Here is a 20,010-nt window from a genome sequence, read left to right as displayed (position 1 = left end):
TCAATTTTTCTCAGGCAGGGATGAGGGAAGCTGTTTATTTCAACTATTGAAAAGCAAAATACATTCTGCATACTTTTTTATTGAAAGTTCTTGGGCTTCAAAATATGTTCCAGGAACCCTACTGAGAAAATGCCATGGCTGGCTGGAAGTAGCCAGATGGATCACAATTTTGTGACAGACACAGTAAACATCTAGGCTGCCACTTGTAGCAGCCTCCACAATTGCTCCTGAGGTTTAAAAGGGAGCAAGAACAAACAATGCAGCTATTCTTCAAGGCTATTTTTCTAGACCAAGCCACATGTCAGCAAAATTGAGAATTAAACACTTTTCACTTTCCATTTCTTTTCCCTCTTTGTGTGTTCAGTCTAATAATTTTCACCTTTAAAGTTAACCGTTATGACAGAAGCAGAACATGTGCATTGTAGAAAATAATAAAATGCAAATGGGTAAAGGTTCAAAAATAAAAAAAAAAAATCACATGATCCCCATCCAGAGGTTTCCCTAATACTTCAGCATGTGTCATTCTGGATCATTTTCCATTTGCATATCTACATGCATGTGGAAATGAGGTCATAGTCCACTTTATTACCTATGTTTTCAGTCAAGAAATTTATTTCATTATTTAGAGAATATTTTATTAGTTCCTGTAATCAAACTCACATAGATAAGACCTTATATATTTAATACACATGAAATACATACAAATAAAATTAAGTTTAACATTCTAAACCAATAAGACTGTTAATTTCTGTACAATGCCAACTCAACACAGTAAACTTGGACACTTTTTCCAAAATTGACAACACAACTGAAGTTTCCAAAAATTCAAATTTTATGTATATGTATGTATGTGTATATATCATACATAATATAGTTAAATAATCTTTAAATCATTATTTCAACTAAAATCCAGACAATATTCAGACTTTTCCCAGCTGACCCCAAAATGTCCTTGAACTACTTAGTTTAAACTAATATTTTACCCAAGATGTTGATGGCATTTTTTAAATTAGATATTTAAATTTTTCTCTTCATCCTTGTAAAATCTAGTTTAGCTCCCAGGATCTGTGAGATAGCCTTGAATTTCCTGGAGTATTGTCCCTCTTTCTGGGTTTGGACTTGTCTTCATTTCTCTCTTATAATGTTGTTTAGCTCTTCCTGTAAAACAGAAGTTCAATCTAACGTCTTGATGGATTCGAGTGGCATCACAACAAAAGACATATCATATCTTGGCATACATTGGAGATGCTAAGTTTGACCCTGGATTGGTGATGATCCGGTATCACGTTTTATTGTAAAGTTTTCCCCTTGCATCTGTGAATAGCTCTGTGTAGTATTACTATCCATCTAAAGATTTTTAAGCACAAATTGATCATGTTTGCTTGAATCAATACTTTCATTACAAGTTTCCAAAACCATATTTTCCTAGATCTTTCCTTCTTTTCATATTAAAAGTAACCACTCCCCTTTGAGCACCACAAATGTCCCCAACCCCTTAGTGAATTCTCAGAGCATCATGTTAATTGTCCCTCTAACCTTCTGGCTAACATGACCACATATGAATATATGGGCTTCCACATTTGCCTTGCTCAGCATGGTAGGTAGTCAACTCTGGTCACATCTTCAGGATCTATCACCCCCTGCCTCTCTGTTCTATAGTGACACTGTTTGAAATGGCACTTATGTGTAAAGTTAACTGGGATGGGTTGTCAATTTCTTAAGTGGGATTGTGAAATAGATCTTGGAAATATGCACAAGTGCTCTACATATCTAAAAGGAAGACTTCAAACACTGATCTATTTTTTCTTGTGAGCTTTATTGTCCCCCCGCTCCCATTTCCTTTTCAGAGCTCACCCCCACTCAGTTGTGAAGTCCAGTGGGAAGGGGACAACCTGTATTTAAGTGAAGGTCACTTTCCCATCCTTTGTCCTGTCTGGTCCTCATGACTCAATAATATATGACTATTGGGGCAGCAGACTCCTGAAATGCTTGAGCTGTGGGTGCTGAAAATGAGAAGAATATACTTCTATTGAGTCTGTCTTGAATATTGGACATTGTGTTAGGAACATAATTCTGAAACATCCATTTATGAATATAGAAACTATGGACAGAGATATTAAAGCTCTTGCCCTGTGTTTCATACTCTGAACTATCTTTCTGGCCACATTACCCCACTACTTCCCTGTTGGCAGAGTGCACCTTCCACTCTGGAAGCTAAAAATGTCACATGAGCATGTGAGCCATCCAGACCAGTGGTATCCATAGAACTGTCTTCAGACTTCTGAGATATGCTTCCTTTCCTCATAGAAAGGAATGCCCAAGAAACTACCCCTTCTCACTTTCTTTCTTTCTTTGTCTTTCCTGTGATTTTGTGAGAATGTGAGGCCTGGGGCTATGGCAGTCATCTTATACCATGAGACAATTTTTGATGATAAAAGACAGAATGCTGATTGATGACAACAGAGCAGAAAGACAGAACTTTATAACATCAAGTGAGACAGGACTGGAGGATCTGATGGCATACGTGACCAGCCTTGGAACTGCCCTGGGGCCTAACCTGCTCTTACATGAGATAATAAAGATCATCTCCACATCCTAACTAATAAACCTAGGAAAGCCAGGGGAAGGGTTTGAACTCTAGTCTGTCTCCTTGAAAACAGAAATTTCAATTCCCTTCTCTTCATTTTTAGACTGTAAAATATTCAAAGGAGACTCAGAGAGACTACTACACCTACCATGTTCTACCTAGCTGCCTGCAAACCTGTGCCTCATGTTCAGCTCTTCACCTATCTGTGCTCTCTCCCGTACTAGCCCTACTTTCCAACAGTTTGGTCTATGACTTATCAACTAATGTTTACCCTAAATCTGCCTCTCCATCAAGACATGAACATGCTGTTAGGTTCCAATTCCAGCAGGACAGCCCAAGCATAAACCCCTTTTCTCCTACTGCAAAGACCAACAGAAGAGTTCAGATGCTACCCAGAAGCACAAGCCAAATGAAAAAGAAATGCTAGGCAAATACTCTGGCCTCATGTAGCAATGCTTTCTGCTCACAGACTCCAATCATGTGACCATTAGAAATGCATATATAATAAATATGTATATGGGGAGAAAGAGAAAAAAAGAGAGAGAGAGAGAGAAATGAAATGATGAGCAACAATGTTCCTACCTCTTGCAGTATTGCATGCTGATATTTTCTTTCAGGGAAATTCCCAAATTTCATGCCACTAACTTCCATTAAAATTCATCATCCACAGAACTCATATAAAATGTACTTTTATATTACGGTTAAAGGGTCAGATAAAAGCTTAAATTGCTCCCTTAGCAAAATTGTACTTTTAAGGCCTTTCAATGCTTTAACAGAAAGGAGACACTCAGTCAGAAACTATGGGTACTGAGGCCACCTGGTGGGAAGGAATTTTTATTTCTGAGGTTCTTTTCCCCTGTTCACTTACATCCCTCACATATTGTAACCAGGTGTAATTAATACAGCAACCCGTGAGCCTTAGCAAAAATTTGAAGAATGAAGGCCAAGAGCAGACATGACTTCGAGTTGCAGCCTCTGATCCAGGAGCCTGCAGAGTCAGGGGCTGGGTCTAGTTTTATTTGGAATCTGAAAGTACAGATGCTTCCAGACTCTGAGGAGTAGCGGAACTACAACGAACTGGGAGGCAATAATTTAACACACAAATTCTTTGGCCCTGTTGAGTACCATCGTTGTTCCTAGCCATCACTGGAGTATGTAGTTCAAATCCTGCAGGCACATGTGCATTTCTTTGTGTCATTGCTCTTCACTCTGGGTCAGGGCTTCCAGTTCAGGGGCCAGCAAGGAAGAGTCAGAGAGGCTGGGTTCAGTCTTACTAGGCCATTTCTAAGCCTGCATTTTTTCTTTTATTTTTAAATTCAGTCGCCTGAGATAATGGATCAGGAGTTAATTCCAAATTCAGAGCAACTGATGACATTAATGCACCATTTTACAGTAACAGCAGATAGAGATGCCAAGTTTCCTGGGTAAGCTGTCATCTGTGAAATGTACAATTGAATTTAAATAATAGAGCTGCCGTGGCAGCCCGGATTTATGTTTCTGCATGATGCCTGCTTAGGTCAAATTGGAGCCACTGCATTGCCTGATTTCTCAGCAGGCAGTTCAGTCTGTAGGAGACATTCCATAGTCAGTAACATCTCATTTCCTCTCAGACCTAAAGAAACAACAAAAGCCAGATGGCCCTTCAAGGCTGTTCATTATGCTCCATCATTTCAAAATGGATGTAGCCCATTTCTGGTTTCTTTCTTCCTGCCACAAGATGGTGCTAAAGCACAGGAAATGTTTCCTAAGCTTGCCAGTGTCACCTGCCTGGAGGAGGGAAAACCGGAAGAAGATCCATCATCTCACCAAGCATTCCCCCCTTATACTCAGTAAACTCACCAGAGCCTGATTTCAGGAGCTCAAGGGTGCAGGTAAATTAGGTCTGGAAATTCAAAGGCGCTTAAGAGAGCAATTAAGTCTTTAATTCAGTACTGAAGGCAGTGCTGAGCAATAGGCTGGGTAATTAATATAATTGAGCACGGAGCTGAGACAGCCACCATGAGGCGTGCCACACTCTGCTGTAAATTCAACACCTATTAAGGGCTGTGCACTTTTATAGGTGGACCAGCAGTGAAGGAAACCACAGACAGATCCTCCGGAATTTCCAGACACCTTCTCCAAAATCCAGAGAGGGAGGAAGAAAAACAGCCTTGCCCACACCCCTTTAGAGACTTGTGCTGAAACCACAAGTGACTTTTGAGTTCTCTAAATTGAGAAGGGCGCTAAATACACAGTGAGTTTCCAAAACAAAACAACAACAACAAAAAACACGTAAAATAGCTTGTGTTGTACAGTGATTACAGGTCAAAAATAATATGTCTCATCTATTCAGTGAATGAAATAGAAAAAACGATTTTCCCTGTTTCTTTGTGCTTTTTAAATTTGGATCCTTAAAACATGTTTAATCACATATGTGGCTCACATTACACTTCCACTGGATATTGATTCTCCAGAAGCAAGGCCTTGGTACAGCCATATCATTTGTAAAATACTGAAAAACTTCTGTTCCACCAGGATAATAGCAGCATCTCAGCCCCACAACTCCCCTCAAGTCCCGACTGCTTTGGCCACTTAGTCCCTCAGAGCCCTGCAGTGCCTGTCACCCAATCAGCCTGAATTAGGCCCTTCAGCCCTGTGTTCATTCTATCACCCCCAGAATGGGCTTGGACCCAAAGAAGCATTGGCATTTTTGGTAGTAGTGCTGGCCCCCTACAGACAAATGCCCTGTGCCCATTTGGCATCCCTTAGTCACCCTACCATGGCTGTTGCAGTGACTCTATTGGTTGTCAGAGGTTTGGGATATTAGAGACATTTTTTGAATAGTAGAGATATGTTTATTCTTATCTTTACTATCACGACATTTATCAACTTGCATCCTGTGGGGCAGTTCCCAAATGGCTATAGTTAGGATCCCTCATCCAGGCTTCTGGAGGGCTATATTTTTAGTGTGTAATCAAGGCCATGTATCAGCGATGTTATGGTCAGTGTGTAGTCAAGGTGAGAAACACTGATTCAGCATACTGTGCTCAAGGTCATAAACTTTTACTTGTGAGCATGCGCCCACTGATGTAACCTGTGGGCAGTATGCCTTCTTTGTTTGGCCTGCATATAAAAGGGTCTGTGGAAAAGACAGGGGCTAAATGACACTGATGGAGCCTATATGGAACTGATTGGGGACTAAATGACACTGATAGGGACTAAAGCTGAAGCTAGGAGCTGGAGGCTGTTACCACTTCTGAATAAAGCATGTCTACTATCCTAACTGCCTCTTGCATCTCCTTTCACCTACCAGAATTCCTGAATCTGTTTCCTGGGTCTGAACCCCAAGATGACACAACCTAATTGTATGTTGGTCTATTCATGGTGACAGGAAGAATCTTAACCAGCCTGCTCCCAGTACTGTGAGCACATGCACATGTCCTTTGTGCAGAAATTCTTTGTGTAGATGTTGAAGGTGAGTAATGGAAAGACCCCAAGCCAGTATCAGGAGGTCACATGGTGCCCCTGGAATCCTGGGACCCTGCAGACCAAGCTGCCTCTTAACATCCAGAAAGAAGGCTAATTCCCCCCAATGAAGTACTGAGGTCGGTGTCCCCTTTTGGGTTCAGCTAGGGAAAAACACAAAGCAGGAAATCTTTGAAGGGTTTACATGGGGAAGAAAGCTGGAATCCAGAATTCAACTGTTCTGTTGGGAATCTTGTAGAATGAAATGACCAAGTCATGTTGATTGTGGGCTTCAGGTTCAGTGTAAGCTTGTTCTTAAATCCCCTTTCATTCTATTTCCCACTTATAGACGTCTGTTCCTCTCCAAGCTCTTATTTGATTAAAAAAAAAAAAATTCCAGGACACAGAGTTAGGTAAGTTTTCTCCTCTCTGATTGTAGGTCTAACATAATCCTTGTAACAACAGGCCTTGGAAATGAAGTCATTGCCACCTAGATCAATTGAAGAAGTGCTGCCACAGCTGCTTGGGGTCCCTAGGGAGGAATCCCTTGTCAGCTTGAAAAGACAGGCAGTAGATTTGTTTGTGCCCTGAGGGAGACTTAAACTCCTCCACAGACAAGCTCCCATACCTGAACAATCACAGGAAGGAGTGCATCCTATGGAGAAGAGAGACTCTGCTCCAGGGTTTTTTTCTTGGCTCTCTAATCATAAGTGCTGTGGAGCTGACAGTGTGGAGGGAAATGGCTTGCCCATCTAAATGCAGAGGACTTGGTGAGATTTCTCTGATTCCCAGGTGTTTCCACTGGGTAATGAGACAGGAGCAGCAGGTATCTGTGCATAGTGATAACAGCAGGTAGCTTTCATTAAGAAAGAACACAGCATCTTCCCAAGAGTACAGCCCCCCAACCATGGCCAGCCTCCCTGCTTCCCTTGAATGAGTATTCCTGAGGTCCCAAGCCCTGTTCCAAGTGGGTTCCAAACCTTACCCTATGACCTAAACAGAAAGATAAATGCTATTATCCATCCTCACTTTACACTTGGGGACACTGACAGGTTAAGCAACTGATCACACAGCAAACAGACCTTAAGAATTTCTTTGGTCTGTCTGAAGTCAAAGTCCAGCACTTAATCACTACAAAATGCTTCTTCTTATGCATGAGAGCTGTTAATTATTCAAGAAGGGACTGTGCAAAACATTGACCTGACAGAAGGTAAGTCTCACCAGCCCCTCTCTCTACGTGCAGGGAGTGAGGCTTGGCCTGGAGGAAGGTAAGACTGTCACAGCTGACACCTTAAAATTGTTCTCTAGCTCAAGTGGCTGATTTGGTAGATGACTGATGTGCATAACTGTCAATCAACTGTATGTGAGGATGCAGCTGTGATCCACTGCACCCAATTACAGGTACAAAGGAGAGTGTGTTGAAGTACACGTGCATACCACTTTGTTCAACCCTCACATCATGTAGGCAGGAAAATGGAGGATCAGAGATGTTAAGTGACTTGACAATTGTCACACAACTAGTAAGGACTTAAAAGCTTCTATAGTAATAGGCTGCTTCTTCCCAGAATGGATAAGATGCCTTTTCAAGGTCATTATGAACCTTATGATTGTGTGACCATAGGAGAAATACAGGTGCCAAAAAAGAATTTGAAATTATAGTGCCTGCCAAAAGGTAATCCTTATTAATTAAATGTCATCTTTTCTGTGTTGTCATAGCCCTTTGAAGATAGAACTTATATTTGTACTAATTAAAAATATTGATGGAAATATAATCGTCAGAGGGATTTAGAAGGGACTTTTCTCCTTAGAGTCACAGAAAGTAGGAGTTAGGAAACGAATATTGATTTGTAGCCAACTATGATTAAACATTGCACTGAATACAATTTAGTGAACACAGCTGACTTCATCCCTACCAGTGCTAGTAATGTTGTGGCAAGACAAGACACTCAAACTTTTGTTTCTCTCTTAATCTCACAGAAACTCATCAAGAAGTCTCACTGAGCTGGGTGTAGTGGCACATGCCTGCAAACCCAGTGACTTGGGAGGCTGAGGCAGGAGGATCAAGGCCACCTGGACAATTTAGCAAGTTGTCTCAAAAAATAAAAAAGACTGAGATGCAGCTACTGGTAAAGTACTCCTGGGTTCAATCCCAAGTACCATTAAAATAATTTTTTTAAAAAAGTAGTCTCACTGAGTTTGCCTCCTACACATCTCTCCATCACAAGCCCTCATTGCCTTCATCTGGACCTTGAAAGGGCCACTTCCAGCCTCCCTGCCTCCAGTTCACCCCAGCTATCTGCCATCCCCTCAAGACTGCTGCTAGAGGGAGATTTCTGAAATGCAAACTTGTCTATGTCACTTCCCTGCTCAAAATTCTTCTATAGAGGGAAGAAAACAAACAACAAAATGTATATCTACTTTTCCCAGGAGAGATAAAAACATATTCACAAAACTATTTGGACAATAATATCCATAGCAACTTTATTTATTATGACCAAGTCCCCCAAAAAACTAAGTATCCATTAATAAGAGAATAGGCTATTAGATTATGGTCTAGTCATATTCTAGAGAACTACTAAGCCTTAAAAAAGAATAAAATGACTATTAAACACAATGATACATATTAGGGTTATCAGATTTAGCAAATAAAGTCAGAAAATTATATGGAACACTTTTATTAAAAATGAATTTTTTTAATTTGAAATTCAAACTTTAATTGGACATCCTATATTTTATCTGGCAAACAACATGGATAAATCTCAAAAACATGATATTAAGCAAACAAAGTCAGACACAAAAGAGTAAATCCTGTGAGATTCTGTTTTACAAAGTTCATGATCAGGCAAGATTCACATATACACTTAAATACACACCTAACAAAACTCAGCTTGTACACTTACCCTGAAAAACAAAACACTATCCCAAATGAATTCTCAATATTGAATATCTTGAATAAAGCACACAGGTCCTTCCTCTCCTGACTTTATTTATCTTTAGGTCTTCTCCTCTCATTACCCTCTGTGAGTCCTGTTGTCCAAGTGTGGCTCTATTTCCTATGAGCTGAAGACTTGTTAGATTTAGACTCACTTTCTTCTCTGGTTCTCAGTGTCTTGCAGTTCACCTCCATTATAAGCACTGACTCAAAGCAATATTTTTGTCACTCTTCACCACACACTAAATTGTAAATTCCTCATTGAAGCAGTGACCTTTCCTCTTTGTAGTCATAAAATATAATGCAAGACACTTACTATCCATCCATAAATGAAAGGACTGCTCCAACTACTCTCCTCAGTTTCCCACTGAGAAGTTCAATACTTTCATTTAAAATATTCTCCAATATTAAATATATATATACATATATATGTACACTGTATAAAAATATTAAAATGGTCAGGCACAGTGGCACATGACTGTAGTCCCAGTGACTCTGCAGTCTGAAGCAGGAGGATCCAAGTTCAAAGTCAGCCTCAGCAACTTAGCAACACCCTGTCTCAAAATAAGAAATAAAAAACAAGCTGATGTAGCTCAGTGGCTAATCACCCCTGGGTTCAATGCCTGGTACCAAAGAATAAAACAACAACAACAAAAATATTAAAAAAATAAAATGATCAGAAGAGAAAGAAGGATAAATTTTCTATGTACCCTAGTGGTACAATTGCCATTGCTAAAAGCAATTCCTATTTATATCTTCTATATCATCCCAGAAATATTCTGTGCATGAGTACGCATATTTTGTGTTTTAGTGTATGTGCGTATTCCTCCTTTTTTGGTAAATGGAAGATATTGTGCTATTTATTCTTCATCTGTTACTCTTCATTCCCCATCCATTTTATGTCTTATTCTTTGTCTCCAGAAACAGCCCCTGCATCCCTCAAGACCTGGAATCCCATGCTGGTTAATTTCCAGTTGGGATTTTCCAATGCGACATAATGTAAGAGGGTTGGAGACGGAAAGATGAGAAAATGTGGGATACCCATTCCTTCTCCGCCTTGGCAGCTCATCCCTATATAACTTCAGTTCCTGCATGCAGCCCCCTCTCCAGGCTCCAACACCTTCAGCCCCTTCAGCTCCAGCACTATATATCCTAGATTAGATTTCCTGAAAACAGACTGAGGTGGAGAAGTACATGTAGGTGGCTTATGGAGTAGTACTCTGGGAGACACACCTGTAAGAAAAGGAGGAAAGAAGGTTGGTGAAAGGGAACCTCACCTGAAATACGATTCAGTGAGGCCTTGGCTGATGCTGGGGTTGTTCTTCAGAATTATACAAATTGAGGCAAGGATGCTGGGCTTTAAGGGTGTTGGGCTTTTATATCCCTGAATCAGGCAATCATTGGCCATAGCCACCCCCAGGAGGAAGTGTTATCTTAATGGGCTGTCCCATTAAGTTATTGGACCATGGTAGCTAGGGCAATTCCCAGTGTGATCCAATAACTGTTGGTATTCCCAGCCCTGCACATGGGTTTTCATCACCCCTGAAAAGGAGATGTGGATGGAGCACCACAATACTCACTACAGGGTAGTAACAGTGTCCCACTGGTGCTTGTGCCTGAGTATTTTAACAAGCTCTGCCCACACTTGTGCTCCTGGTTCATTCATTAAAGTCACAACATTTAAATCATCTGTGGCAAATTCTGATTCATGACAGGAGCCTGACTGACACACTTACCACACAAACAATTAGACAATCTGGAGAGGTCAAAGAGAAGAAAGAATTCAGACTAGAGTTGATGACTTCCAGAAACTGCGGCAAGGCTAGGCTGCCCCAGGCTGTGAATGTACCACACCCCTTCACTGAATATAACTCGAAGCACATTCCATATCAGTTCATATGAATCTGATTTCCCTTATTGGCTGCATGACAGTCCCCTGTACCAATATAATGTATTTACCAAACCCCTTATTTTAGACATCAAGGTTATTTCCAGATTTGCCCTTACAAACAATGCTGCTCTGAGCATTCGTGCAGATCTTTGCACGCATCTACAAGATTAGCATAAATTCTTAATGGAGAAACTGCTGGATTGAAGGATATGTACATTTAAATTTTGATAAATATTGCCAAATGGTCTAATGGACGTTTACTCTGATATCTGGTATCGTGGTACTTGTGAGTGACTGCATCACCACAAAGTCACCCAAAGTGTGTCCGCCTTTAAGGGGGCCTTCCCTTCCTTTCTCCTGTGGATCAGACTTCTTGCTGAACTGGAGGAAGATCACTCTTGGCCTACTTGTAGCTTCCCCCCTGTTTTGCCCACTGTCTTATTACCCTCCCGTTCTGTAGACTATCTTGTGATCCTCAGGGCTACAATGTTAGATGTGATTAGTGGAGGAGTTTCCACTTTCTCTCCTTCCCTTCAGAGTTCAAAATGTCTTTAATGATTCCATTAAGTGTCTAGGGCAAGGAAACTGGAAGTTAACCTGGAATCATGGGGCCGTCGTATGTAAATACGCCTTACTGTCTGGCCAGGAATCAGAACAGTGCCCACATTTCTCACTCTCACTCAGTGTGTGTTTGCTTCCTGGGAGCACCAGAGCCGCTCCTAGGTGCCTTTCTGAACCCATTATCACATCTCAATGGAGGAATGATCAGTTGTTTCCCAGAAGAAAATTCAGGTTCATTAATTCTACCTCCTGAGTTTCAAATTTCCCCTTAATGCCCTCCCATCTGCATGTAACATATAAACGTTTTGTTTTCTTTGACTAGGAGTATTAAAATGTGAATTACAGTCTCTGAAATTAGTTCTAGAACATTCTTGGAAGTAGGAAAGTAGTTATATAATTTCAAGAACACAGACCGAAATGCTACCTATTGTGCTTGTATGCAATTTCATCTAATGCTTTAATCTCTTAAGTTTAGAAGGAGCTATACTTGATTTTAATAGAAGTAGACAGGATCCAGAGCAATCTGATAGTCTTGTCACCTCTTGTCCAAATTTGAGACACAACCCATGACAATTAGACAATCTGGAGAGGTCAAAGAGAAGAAAGAATTCAGACTAGAGTTGATTACTTCCAGAAACTGAGGCAAGGCTAGGCTGCCCCAGGCTGTGAATGTACCAGGCTGTGAGAACTGAATGCCATCCTTCTCTCCCTTCCTGTTACCAGGAAGACATCACACAGGAGAACAAATTCAGGCTGCTGCTCACTGTAGCTCTGTGTGGCAGGCTGAGCCAGCTAGTAGAATCTGGCCAAAGGGGAACCACAGGAAACAGGTAGTCAGTCCAGTGTGCTCAGCCTAGCTCTGTGCCCTGAGGAGATTCCCAAGCCACTGGAATCCTCAGTTTCCTTCTCATTGCCTCCTCAGTAAATTAATCATAGCATCATCACCCTGGCCTACATCTGTGATTGTTACAAGGATCACATGAGAAAATGAAGAAGAGGGCACTGTGTAAGCCAGGCAGTACTACAGAATCAAAGTCAGAATGCCTTGTTCCAGTGTATTCCACTCAATGGAGACAGCTTTCAGGGAAAGCGATCAACCATTAACCAGACATTTCAAGTGGTTTATCCAGGACTGTGGATGAGTTTGCAATGATCTGTCCACACTCTCCCAGGTCATCCCAGTAGGGAGTATCATAGATGATCAAAGTCAAGAATTCATCTTCAACTTTGAGTCAAAGCAAAGCAAATTGGCCCTGAATTTAAATCTCACTTAGGGATAGAAGCAGAAATTTGAAGTTAATTGATACCATGCCCAAGTCAGGCAGCAGAGTTCAGAATACTTTCATCATATACATGAATAAAACTCCATGAGAGTTGATTTTGAAGGATCCTAAACACTTTTCCCTATTCTCTCTTGAACTCACTCTCATCAGACACTTTGTATGTTGACTGCTCCTCCAAACTACTTCTCAAGGTCACCAAAGGATCTCCCTCACACTGCTAAAATCAACAACGTGTGTATAGTCCTCACCTTACTTGACCCAACTGCATCACTTAGCACAATTGGTCACTCCCTTCTAGAGTCACTTTCTTCACTTGGCTTCACAGACACTATTCTCCTTTTCTTCCTATCTTACTGACTGGGTCATTTTTAGCCTCATTTGTTGGTTCCATATTATCTTTCAATTTTCTAAACAATGAAATGCCAAGGCTCAGTCCTCATCCCTGTTCTCTTGTCTGTCTCATCCACACTTGTGGCTTTACATATTAATACCGGACTGATACCTCACACATCCACAGACAACATCCCTTAACTCTGTGACTGACATCCAACTCCATACTCATCTGTACTTGAATGTATCATAGATATCTCAGGCTTAACAGATTCACAAGAGTTTTTATTTGTATAACTTGCAAAACTTTTCCCATCTCAGCAAATGACAACTCTGTGCTTTCAGGTGCTGAAGCGCCAAACCCTTGCCTCTCTCCTTCATACCCCACATGAAACCCATCAACAAATCTTGTTGGCTCTACCTTCAATGTCCAGAGTCTGGTATTAATCTGTTCCAATTTATCCTCATCTCCCAACTGAATAACTAATTTCTTCCTACCTTGTCTTTCTGCTTCTCCCCTTGTATAGTCCGTTCTCAACAAAACAACCCGAACATTAACCAGATCTGCAACGTTTCTTTCTTTCCTCCCTAATTTCCTGTCATCTCTCTCCCTCCTTCTTTCTTCCCCTGGTCTCAACCTCATTCAGTGTAAAAGCCAACATCCTTATGATGGTCTCTAAGGCCCTGTATGAAACCCATGAGTATTTCATTTTCTGCTACCAACTCCTCTTCATTCCTTCCACTCTGCCTCCAGAGTTAATGCTCCTGCCTAATGCCCTCGGCACTTCATTCCTCTACATAGGTTGATATTTGCCTGCATGGTTATATAGCTTGCTCTCTCCTTTTCATTATGCCCTTATTCAAATGTTAACCTCTCAGTGAAATCTTTTGACGATGTCCAGCGGAGTCAATTTGGCGCAGGAGACAAACGAATAGTGAGGCTCTTGAGTTCGGAAAGGTTTATTGTAGATTTAGGGAAACCGGAACCTCACCTGGAACCTGGGACCCCGGCGCTCCAGGAGAGCCGGCTTATATCCCCTCCAGGAGGTGAACAGTAGGGCTGACACCAATTATGCAAAGATTAGGCGAGGAGCCAGCTGCCCAATCATGGTAAAGGTCAAAAACGAGCAGGCATGATCAGGAGCACTCGGAAACACCTGTGCATGCATTGTATGCATGGACTTAATTGAATGTGGCCAATGACAAATCACCTGAGTGTGCTTATGTTAATTAACCTCCTCACTGCTGATGTGACCAAAACAACTTCTGGCTGGCTGCCAGGGGCCATCTTGGCATAGTCCACATGGCATAGCCCCCAACAATTCCCCCTTCCTTATATGAAATGAAAAGGAAGCTGGCAGGGATCGTGTCTGTCTTAGGTTCCAGGAATCAACATCCTGTCCTTACCCGTCATCAAAGGATACCAAGGTAGGGTTGGCCCTTCTGTCTTAGATTGGTACAGTGTTTTCCAGTGGTTACCCGTCTTTGACTACCGATCCAGCATACTAAGCCATATACTGGGAGATTGTCCTGCTCCAAGGGCGGCCATGGTCTGTTTTATGATCACGTTATAAGCCTGTTGACTGGCTTTGAGGCGTTTGTAGATGTAGAATAGAATTAACACAAGCATACCCAAGCTTATTAGTGTGGGACTTAAAGAGTCCCCCAAATTTGGTGCCAAATTGTGTTAGTTTATCTAATGTTCCCGTGATAAGCCCTCCCAGTTTGACTTCCACCTTAGTGGCGTTCAGGGCGAGGATCTGCTGTTGAAGCCTTGTTACCAGCTTGATGAATCCATCTGTCCATTGTTGTGTGATCTGCGAAAATAACTGTCTAGTCATATTAAAAAATACACCACCATACCCTGTCTGCTCACACCCACCCAAGGTCTATTTGTTTTTTTCATCTCTTCTTCACATGAAATTCAAGATTCCTAAGGCCAGTATGTGACTCGTACATGGTAGGCAACCAGGGTTTGTGTGTGTGTGTATACACACACACACACACACACACACACACATACATATATACAAGTACATTTAAGGACTCGGTTTTCAGAATACATATAGCCAGCATATCATGTGATTTCTCAGCATAGGGTGCATGAATTATTTTTATTATCTTTTTAAAAATTTTAATAATATATTTATTTTGATTGATTATACACAAATGGGGTAAAACTTATTTCTCTGGTTGTACATAAAGTAGAGTCATACCATTTGTGTAATCATACATGTACATAGGGAAATGATGTTTGTCTCAATCTGTTATTTTTCCTTCCCCCAACCCTCCCACCTCTCTTTTCTCTATTTAATCCATCCTTCATTCTTGCCTCCCTCCCACACCCCATTATGTATCATCATTTGCTTATCAGAGAGATCATTCTTCCTTTGGTTTTTTAGAATTGGCTTATCTCACTTAGCATGATATTCTCCAACTTCATCCATTTGACTGCAAATGGGGTGCCTGAATTTTAAGTTACATTCTACATTGTTTGTTTGTAGAGACTTTAGAGGCACAGAAGATATGACTTTTCAAGTTCTTACACTGTGAGTTTGGTGTGATCTAAGCAATGTGAGTTGAAGGAGCTGTCTCACTGTGGTTTTATATGATTGTGAAAGAAAGAGACTTGATCAAAAGTTCCCACAGTATCAGGTTTTCCTAAATCTCCTTAGGAAAACTTTGATAAGCAAGCTGATTTAAAAGCTAAATTATTTAATAAATAGGACATCTAGATAGCTTTGGGAGAAAAATTTAAGTTTGATCCCTAACTCATTGTTTACCCCAACATCAATTTATGGTGGATCAAAGGTTTATGTGCAAGAAATGAACCTGCAAAACTGCCCATTGGTGATTTCTTCCTTCTTCCTCACTCTCAATACCTAGATTATGTTCAGATATGCTTCAGGGCCCTCCCAAATCCCAGTGTTAAATCTTCATGAGTCATTTTGAGTCTTATCTCTAATGCCTCTGACTTCATTGGAAATGGGAATGGAACATAATTCAGATCTGAGACTTGACATGGCCTTCTGAGACAGGTTCTACTTTGTCAGAACCTGCAGACTGAGGAGGAACCTCCATTTTCTTCCTCTGGAGTTGTCTACATGTGATATTTCAAAGGCTGACAGACAACCTTCCGAGACAATGAAGGAAGCCAGCTCAAGAGAGTTAACTCTTAGGCTTATGACAGCAAAACAGAAAGATGTAAGGAGCCTTGGACCTGGATGACATCACTGAGCCACAAAATGAACTAATACCAGATGGAAGTTGCCTAGCTCCAGATTTTTTGCTATGCAAAATAATAAATACTCTTAATATACTTTAAGCTTTTAATTTCATATTCTATAATTTATAGCCAAACAATCCTGGCATGCATTTATAAAAATAATCTTGGGGAATGATATTGGATAAAGTGTATTGTTATATTGTTTGCATGTACAAATATGTAACAATGAAACCCATCATTATGTATAATTATAATGCACCGAAAAAAATATGGGACAGAACTTGACACTAATAAACTAAAAAGCAGATTTGATTGAAAAAAACTAACCAAAAAATAAAAGTAATCTTTGAGTTGAGAAGTCCTTTTTAAGCAAGACACAAAACTCATAATGCACACAGAGATATATTCATAAAATTTACTTCATACCATGCAAATCTCATAATTTCAAAAATAAGTAAAGTTTTAAAACACGTTCATAGCTAAAATCTAAATTATATAAATTTATACTTAAAATCAATTTGGAAAAATCTGATTAAAATAAATGGAATGTAAAAATAAAAAAAATTCTAATGAGAAAACAATTAAAAGAAATGAGGAGTAGGAAAAAAATCACTTTCCACTTAAAGTATAGACAAATGATACATATCCCTAATACATAAAGGTCTTCTAAAAAATAGGAGTAAAGGGGCTGGGGAGATAGCTCAGTCGGTAGAGTGCTTGCCTTGTAAGCACAAGGCCCTGGGTTCGATCCCCAGCATCTAAAAAAAAAAAAAAAGGAGTAAAAAGGCCAGTCATCCTATAGAAAAGCACATCTTACAAAGAAATGGACTCAAATATCCATTAAATATATAAAAAGATGTTCAACCTCCACCATAATAGGAAAAATGCAGATTAAAACTCCACAACCTAAGTATGAACTTGGTGATCACATAGAGAAGACAAGAGACCAAAACATAATCTGAGCACATATCCAGAATAGGTTACATTGCCAGGCACAGTAACATATCTGCAATCCCAACTAGGGAAGCTGAGGTAGGAGGATCACAAGTCCAAGGCCAGCCTGGGAAACTCAGTGAGACCCTGTCTCAAAATTAAAAAAAAACTAAAATATATTAAAAGGACTGGGGATGTAGCTTAGTGGTAGAACATTCTGAGTTCAAGTTCAACCCCCAGTTTAACAAAACAAACAGTCAAACAAAAACCCTATGAGGGCTGGGGATATAGCTCAGTTGGTAGAGTGCTTTCCTCACAAGCACAAGGCCCTGGATTCAATTCCTAGTACCTCAAAACAAAACAAAACAAAACAAAACAAAAATACCCTATGAAACAGAATAGGTCACACTAAGGAGAAAAAGAACTACATAGCAGTTTTGTAATCATAGTATTAGTAATAATAGTAATATTGTTATTTTTTAAGTGTTATACATATAGTAGGGTAGAGCAAATGCTATGTCACTGTCATTAGAAAAAACAAAGGGTTTTTTATAAGCCACAGGGTTTATAAAATCAATGTAGGTAGAAATATGTGATCATCAACTTAAATTAGAGTTATCAATATGAACTCATGATATATTTTCAAGTTTATAAACAAAAATACCTATTTTGTAGACATAATCTCCAACTCAATATTAATGAGCGTCCACAATGCCCAAACTGGGGTCTACGAACCAGCCCTCATGACTTCTTGGAGGAATAGCTCATCCAGATAAGATAAGCCTAAAACTTCTTGTCCTATCAGGAAGTACAGAAACTATCAAAGACTATTCATCTTATTGTTTTAGGACTCAGGAGTCAATTTGATAGAAAAGTTTGAGCAGCAAAAAAGAAATCCAGGACATGGGGAAATCAATCGCCATGTGGGGAGGGGAACAGGGCCAAGCAGTGCACTGGCCAGCCCAGGACTTGAAGTCAGTGCTACTGATCTACCTGGTGTTTCCTTCAGAGCCTTTCAGGGGTGATCGAGGTCCTCCTGACTCATGAGCTGGGCTCCTGATAACAGTGTTCAAATGTTAACACCTCAGAATACACCTCAGAACTTTCTCGTATGCTGTACCATTTCATGCCCTGTTTTCCTGAGTGTTTTTCTTCTGCCTGGAATGACCCTTGCACCCTCAGCCCCTTTCAACATTATCCTTTTAGATGACTTGGCGATCATCACCCTGTGAAGCCTCCCTTCCCCCACCTCCAACCCAGGTAACAAGGCGAGAATTTCTCCTCTTTGTTCCCTAAGTCTCCATGTGTTCTCCAACTTCATTAATGCATTTGTCCATGTCGCCCTCTTGAAGACAAAGTCTATGGCTGGTTCACATTTCTCTCTAGTGTCCAACACTGACTTTATACATGGTATCTCTTTAGCAAATGTTTGATGAACAAATGAATGAATAAATGAGTGAATCTAAATTTTGCAGAGCACTAGGCCAAGTTGCCACAAAGTAGACAGAAACTCTGAAGAAATAATCTCTTAGGCTTCCTTTCCCTAAGTCTAGAGTTAAGGTTTTTTATTTAGTCTCTATGATGCCGAGCAAGAAAGTCCTAATTGACGCTGAAAATAAAAATCCACCCCCTGAGTATCTATGATTATGAGCCTCCCAGAGCACCTTTTACAGAAGTAATCTGGAGAACCCTGAGGCATGCTGGTTATTGGCATCCTGGCTTCCTGGGAAGACCTGGGCTGACTTGTATTGGACTCCTGGGTCTTGTACAAATGTGTTGGTGGACCCTTAGTTTGCTAAGGAAGATATTAAGGTTCCTTGAGGAATTAGGATCTCTTTAATAAAGTATTCAGAGAACTCATTTAGACACCAGTAGTGGGGACCATGGTTTTAGCATCCCATTGGTTGAGTAGGGAAATGAGACTTTTGCAAGTGGACCATTCAAATAATACCAGTTAAAGTCTAAATGAAGACTCTGTGCTAAGTTTCTAAAAAAAAAAACAAAGAAAAAGAAAAAGAAATCCTGCCACTGCTAGAAACTCCCTCTCCGCCTCCCCGCCCCCAAATTAAAAATCCATGAGTTCATAATCACATCGAACCTTAACCAGGAGAAGGAGTCATTTGTTCCATTTGGAGAGTACCACAAAACTAACTTATTTTCCTGAAACTGATAAATAAAGCTAAAATATCAATGTTTATCCTGTTTGTTTTGTATACACTATTCCTTGGGAAAAATCAATAGTTCACAGGGGAAATCTTCACAGAAGTATGTCATTAATAAATGAAAGAATGATATTAGAGTAGCACCATTTTGCAAGCTCCAATGAAATAAGGAGCACAGGTTGCTCTCACAAAGAGCTATACAAGTTATTAGGAAAAGACAAGGTGGTGGTGAATTTACAATTGACCATCATGCTGACAACCTGAATCCAGTGATCAATCTTACTATTACAAAAAATGAAATCATTACACATTGAGTCAACTAATGTACAGACATGGGTTGACTCACCTAATTCCTTGGTTTCCTCATCTGTCTCATGGTGATGGTGGCTCTTTCAGCAAAAGTTGAGTACCCAGTCAAGTATACTGTCTGCTGAGCAATATGATACAAAATCAAACATGACACCTCTGAGCAGAGCATGTACACTGGGACTCTGACCAGGAGCACTTGGCTATAGCCTGACCGAACACGTTAACACATCAGAGAAGAGGAGCTGGTCACACATTCACAGAAGGATTGTCACAAAAGCAAACATCGTCTGTGCCCAACCAGGCACTGTCCAGAAGCAGCTCCCTAGCATGAAAAAGACTAAGCCAGGCTGTA

This window comes from Sciurus vulgaris, assembly GCF_902686455.1.
Source record: "Sciurus vulgaris genome assembly, chromosome: 4".
NCBI classification, from domain to species: domain Eukaryota; kingdom Metazoa; phylum Chordata; class Mammalia; order Rodentia; family Sciuridae; genus Sciurus; species Sciurus vulgaris.
This window is presented reverse-complemented; position numbering follows the sequence as displayed.